The 6,671-nt window shown below is 42.8% G+C and overlaps 1 pseudogene; it reads left to right on the top strand.

Moving 5' to 3' along the window:
- Positions 1 to 1,162: 1,162 nt before the first annotated feature.
- LOC123856564 (zona pellucida-binding protein 2-like) lies at positions 1,163 to 3,141 on the top strand (annotated as a pseudogene).
- The last annotated feature ends 3,530 nt before the right edge of the window (positions 3,142 to 6,671 follow it).

Genomic DNA, 6,671 nt, shown 5'->3' with positions numbered 1-6,671 from the left:
AGTTGGAAGGAAATGATTGACCAGGACGCCCCGCTTTTTGTGGGGTTTAGAGGCATGGTCAAGTATAACAGCCTCAGGCATGATTTAGAAGGCAGGGCCTGAGCAGGCTACTTTGTGAAGTAGTGAGCTCCCCATTCATGGGATGACTGTTCAGTCGATCAGAAGCCTCCACTACGGTCACTTGCAATGGAGACTGTACTTCTGGTTCTTGAATTAGCTGGGAGTTTGGAATACAGTGATCTCAGAGACCGTGTCCATTCTAAAATACCATGTTTCCATGACTGCACACAGCAGAGCTATACATGTGGAAGAACATGAGCCATAGAAGCCTTGCACAGAAGAAGATTGTTTTCCACAAAGGAGAAGAAAATGGAGTGATTAAGTTGTAACTGCACTCTGTCTTAACCTTCAGATTCACGGCTTCTTCCCCATGTGACCGTCTCTTTATACCTATCTTCATCAACTCATGCAGAATGTGGATTATTTTTCACTTAATATTTATATTACAAAAGCAATAAAACAGCAAATAAAAGTAGTAGGGGGAAATTACCAAAAATATCATTACTTCATCATAACAGTTATCTTGATATAGTCCTTTTCATCTTAGTATGACTATTTATAGTTAATCATAGTGCATATATGTTATGTCTCTTTATTTGAAACAAATGTTTTTTCCTATTGCTGCATAGTCTTTGGAATTATTAAAAATAATTAATAATAATAACCACACCAGTTTATACCATCCCTCTGATTTCACCTCACCTTACCAGCAAGGGGTATTTTCATTTTCAAATTGCTAGGTAACTTGTTCTGGTTTACATTTCTTTTAATACAAACAAGAGTGGATTGTTTTTTTATATGGTTCATTGTCTGAAAGTCATCTGTGGTGTCCTTCGCCCATTTATCTTGTGAGAGCTTAATGTCCTTATCAAGTTGTGCCAAATACATGTGTGAATTGATTTTTCCAAATAAAGATATTAACCATTTTTCCTAAACCACATCTTTCCAGTTTGCCTCTTTTGTTTATATTATGGCTTACCCACAAAATTATCCAATTTTTATAGTGGAATATATCAATAATTTTGTGAGTTTTGGCTATTGGTTCTATAACACTGCGACGGGCCAGTGGGGGAGCTGACCCCGGCGGTTTGCTCCGCTCTGTGGGGGAGAGATGGGGAGGCGCTAGGCCTGGGCTGAGGTAGGAAGGAGCCCGCCCCTCGACGCCTCCCGCGACGCTAGTCCCTGAGCCGTGATGCAAGCGTGGGTCCTACTCTCCGTGGTGCTCTGGTACCTCACTGGAGGTGGGTGGCAACGTTCTTCTGAACGTACCGGGAAAGGCCTCATTTATGGCAAGCCCGGACACCCAGTGAAAATATATGTAAAATTACATCACAATAGCCCAATCCTTGCCTGTATGAATTTTAAACGTGCTAAAAAAGAAACAGTGGACCCCACCTACTTATGGATTGGGCCTAATGAAAAGCCATTAACAGGAAATAATCAAATAAATATAACTAAAACAGGAAAGCTGATGATGGAAGATTTTCTGGAGGCTTTGTCTGGACTTTACATACACATGTACTCTTTCTTATAAGACTGTCAGAGCGGAAACTCAAGAAGAAACGATAGTAAAGCAGAGATACGACTTTATGATCTTTGCCTATCGGGAACTTGATTATTCATATCAGATGGCTGTACGTTTTACCACAAAGTCTTGTGAAGGAAGATACAATGGCCTGCTTTTTAGAGTGCTGAAGAAAATCTTGGATAATTTAAGCTCTGATTTGTCATGCCATGTCATAGAACCATCATATAAATGCCATTTTGTTAAAATTCCCAAACATGGCCTCATGCATGAGCTATTTATAGCCTTTCAAGTTAATCCTTCTGCACCAGGGTGGAAAGGTGCATGCAATAATTCTGCTGACTGTGAAGATATCACTAATCATAATGCCCTCCAGTGGTTTGTAGTCCCGGGACTTTTAGTCCTGATGTTGATGTTACTTGTCAGAGCTGCATTTCCATGCACATTTATGGAGCTAAATCTTGCACATAAACTTCAAACAAAAATCATCTTATGAAGACTAGAGGTGAAAGTATTGTTCCTTGCTTGTGGAGGTGGGGAACATGAGATAATTTGTTCACATCCCGGAGCATCAGAGATCCATTAAGTAAGACCAATAAGACTAAAACATTGGAAAACATACATTTTAGAAACTTTAAAATGATAGTTGACATGGCATTTCTAAGAAGGAATCTAGTATCTCCAGTGGACAAAGGAAAGTGTATTAGTGGATGATTTTCAATGAAATATGTTTTGCTGTCTACAAATTGAATCTGTTGCTCTGTACCTAAGCCTGTTTTAAGATCAAGAAGAGTAGCAAAGTATAATATAATAAAAACTTTATACTTTCCATATATTAATTTGTTTGAAATCACTCTGATATGATAGAAGGCATATATATTACCTTTGTAATTAGAACCAAAAAAGTTGTTTCTTTTGGTCCCTTTGCTTTTAGTTTGTTTTTTAAATAATTAGTCTTAAAAGTATAGTGTTAGATTTATAGAATAATTGAGCAGATATTACAGAGAGTTTCGTATACCCTCACCCCTCCCCAGTTTCCCCTACTATTAACCTATTGCATCAGTGTGATACATTTGTTACAAGTAATGAACCAAAGTTGATACTATTATTAACTATAGTTCATAGTCTACATTAAGGTTCATTCTTTGTGTTATACAGTTGTATGGGTTTTGACAAATGCATAATGCCTTGTGTTTACCATTACAGTTTCATACAGAATAGTTGCACCACCCTAAAAATCCCTTATGCTTTACTTATTCATCTCTCCCTCTTGCTCCAGAACCCTTGACACCACTGATTTTTTTAATGTCTCTCTGGTTTTACCTTTGCCAAAATGTCATGTGCTTGGAATTATACAGTATGTAGACTTTTCAGGCTGGCTTCTTTCACTTAGCAATATACATTTACGGTTCCTCCATGTCTTTTTGTGACTTGATCATTTTTTATTGTTGAATAATATCCCATTGTATGGATGTATGAAGGACACCTTGGTTGCTTCCACGTTTTTGGTGATTATGAATAAAGCTGCTGTAAACATTTAAAAAAAAATTCAGTCTTAGTCTCCATTATTATTGTGATGTTTATCTTTAAAAAAGATATTTGACTTTAATCCATCTGAAATTTATTCTGGTGTGAGGCATATCAAACCAATCACATCTTCTCTTTTTAAAAAATGTTAATAATTCCAACATCATTTATTGAGAGATCCTTTCCTTTTTCCATTTTCTTCTGATATCTCCCTTATCACATTAAATTTCTATACATATATAATAGGATTCTGACCACCTACTTAATTCCAGTTTTTTCTTGTGCCAGTACCACAGTTTTAAGTATTGTTACATAATGTGTTTTAAGGACTTGCTCCTCCTCTTGGTTACTGCAGTTCCCTCTCATTTTTTAAAAAGATTATTTAGAGAGAGCAAGCGTGCACTCATGAGCAGGGGGAGGAGCAGAGGGAGAGAGAATCCCTAGCAGACTCTGTGCTGAGCCCAACACAGGGTTCGATCTCACAACCCTGAGATCACGACCTGAGCTGAAATCAAGAGTCGGACGCTTAACCGACTGAGCCAACCAGGCGCCCTCTCCTCATTTTTAAAAAATATCATTCCCAGTTTTATTCTTCGATATTAATGAGATCCATTTTATCAACTTCCAAAACACCCTCTGGATTTGGTTTGACTGCATCCATTTGGCAGTAATAATTATTCAGTCCATACATTAATTTGTGGAGAATTGACTTCTCTGCAGTATTTAATTACATGGTAGGTCTTTTCTGTCTCAATGTGCAGAGGCATGCTAGGGGCAAGGACACAGAGGGAGGCCGGGATTGCTAGGGGACACACGTGTTGGGAGGACTCAGAGGGCTGTACCTGGGCTGGGCCATGCATGTCTGCATGCCGACCTGTCTGCCAGAGAGGGAGTCCAGGCGAGGGACACCGGTGTATCCTGCCAAGGTCAGGAGACCTGGAGACTCCGATACCTGGCATATTGTTAGCCCATTCTGCGCAGGGCCTCGCCCCCGAGGATCCTTCCAGCTCTAAAACCCTCTTCGCCTCTGCCCCGTGTGGTGGAAGACCCCGCAGTGCCGTTCCTGCTTCACCTCTGCTAGACCACGAGGGGGGCGGGCGAGAGGGGAAGGCGGAGACCCTTCTCCAGGATCCTATGGATCTTAGCAGCCCGCCGAGTGCAGACCCCTCACAGGTGTTCCGTGCTGGAGGGGAGAAGGGGCGGAGGGCGAACCCGTGCAGCCCCAGTGTAGAGAAGAGTTTTGTCTTAGCTGATGCGTTTCAGTGCACCCGGTCTCAGACTGCAGTGTAAACAGAAATCACCCAGAGACCGTGTGACTCTGCAGCTCGCTGAGGAGTAGGTCTGGACGGTGTCCGTGCTGTTTGTCTGCAGACCACACCTTGAGGAGCAAAGTTTTAGAACACAGATCTATGTGGGAATTCCTGGCTAAAAAAAAAAAAAAAATGGTGAGTTAGGGGACAGGGGTGGCTAGACTCCTAGTCACCATTGTGCTTTCAAAGTATGTGTATAGACAAGAAACACAAAGCCATTTGATACATTATCAGGATAGTAATGTGATGGGAGACTTTCTTCTACGTGTGTGTTGCTTTAAAGTGTTTGCAAAGAATAAAAACAGTAAAAAGGGCGCCTGGGTGGCTCAGTTGGTTGAGCGACTGCCTTCGGCTCAGGTCATGATCCTGGAGTCCCGGGATCGAGTCCCGCATCGGGCTCCCTGCTCGGCAGGGAGTCTGCTTCTCCCTCTGACCCTCCTCCCTCTCATGCTCTCTGTCTCTCATTCTCTCTCTCTCAAATAAATAAATAAATAAATCTTAAAAAAAAAAAAAACAGTAAAAAATATTTTAGTGAACGGGAAAAACAAAAGTGGTTCATCCTGCAGCCACAAAGGATTAGCTAGGCCACATCACTCACTGTCCCTTCTCTGGGTGACTGTCCTCCTGAAGTATGCTTTCTCTTTGGCTGGGGCGGTTTTCGAACAGCCTGCTTGGGTTTGCTCTCGTCTAGAAGCATCTGAGGCTGTACCCACTGCCCAAAGGGTGAAGATGCGGCCTTTAGAGATGTCAGCAAATCCCTCGTTCCTCATCTAGGGTTAACCCGCTGCCAGACCCAATGACCAGTGACGCCCTCCACAGCCACCGAAAGAATGAAGGAAAATCTCAGAGTTAAAAGTTTGCCTTTCTTACTGGAAGAATTTTTATTAGGCCAAAGCGTTGACAAGTTTGTCATTCCCAGAATCTGCTAACACCCTCCCTCCATTCCCTTCAATTTTTAGTGCTTTTCCCCTCCTCATTTTTAGAGGGGAGGAAAAACTGTCTTGAACAAGCAGAAAGTTTTATCCAAGGTGTTTGGCAATGAGTCCATGTGCTGGGAAAGATTTATGTCTCCGTTCTCTGGCACTGCCTAGTGTGAGCTCACTTAAAACAACTGAATAAATGAGTTCACTTTATCCTGTCAAAATGGAACTGAGGGCGGCATGGTACCCAGCTGGGGTCCACGGGGACCCTGAGGCAACGTTCATGTCTCACTCACTTGTGCTGAGCTCAGCCGTTTTTATGTCCGTCTGAGATCATTAAAACGAGGAGGGCAGGGAGCAGAAAGACCTGTGGAATGAATGGTGTGATGGAAACACCACTCAAAGCCCACAGGGCTCAGCCAAAAGCCTGAATTTAGGGGTTCACTTACAAGGCTGCCTCTCTGCCAGTCTTGTCTCCACCAGTTAGCAGGCCTTCGGACAGGAGCAAGACCCGTTGGCTTGACTGGAGCTCCTTGAAGGGACTCCCCAAGAGAGGTTTCTTCATGCTAATGGTCACAAGAGTATTTGTTTCCCTTAAGTCCTATTGTGTCATTCTTGTGGCCCTATGACCATTAAGACTGGGCCCATTGAGACAAGGCCTTATTGTAGAAAAGGAACATGGATTCTTTCCTGGATGGATTGTCTGGGCCAGGCTCAGGTCCATCCCTCTACATGGGTTGGGGCTCGGGTTGCTTTGTTATTAACTCAAGGCAGCTGGCCCCAAGGGAGGGCTGATGCTGCTTAGTTCCAGGCAGAGGGCACCTGGCTAGCTGGAGGGCCCAGGATGGCCCATCTGGGAAGTGACTGCGTGACCCTCCACTCTCCCCAGTGCTAGGACTTGTTCCTCCTTCTAGAGTCCTCTGGCTTCAGCCAGAGGGAGGGGTGGTTTCTGTCTTAGGGTGGGGAACCTGGGACTGTAATAACCCTTAACAATTTCTTGGCATTTAAAGGTGATAGAGTGTGTCCCCTAGACTGTAGATGGACCATAAGGGTATGGGGATGTGCCTTCTTCCAAAAGAAGGGACGGAGGGAGGGAGGAAGTAGATCCTCACAAGTCCTGGGAAACTCCCATGGGAAGGTAATAACGCCATTTTATAAATGTGGAAGCTGAGAGGTTGTGATTTATATATGTAAATATATCCTTAAATCGATTTATTTTTACTTAAAAATGGAACTAGTTTGATGTGTGCTGGTTATATTTTTCCAACATGCATTAAAGCACAAATATGCCTGAGACAAAAATTGCCATGGGTGTATCACCTTGGACGC

This window comes from Mirounga angustirostris, unplaced genomic scaffold (assembly GCF_029215605.1).
Source record: "Mirounga angustirostris isolate CCGP_5_RB_7025 unplaced genomic scaffold, mMirAng1.0.hap1 SCAF_13, whole genome shotgun sequence".
Lineage (NCBI taxonomy): Eukaryota > Metazoa > Chordata > Mammalia > Carnivora > Phocidae > Mirounga > Mirounga angustirostris.
The sequence above is the reverse complement of the archived record's forward strand: the minus strand, read 5'-3'. Positions and strand labels throughout refer to the sequence as shown.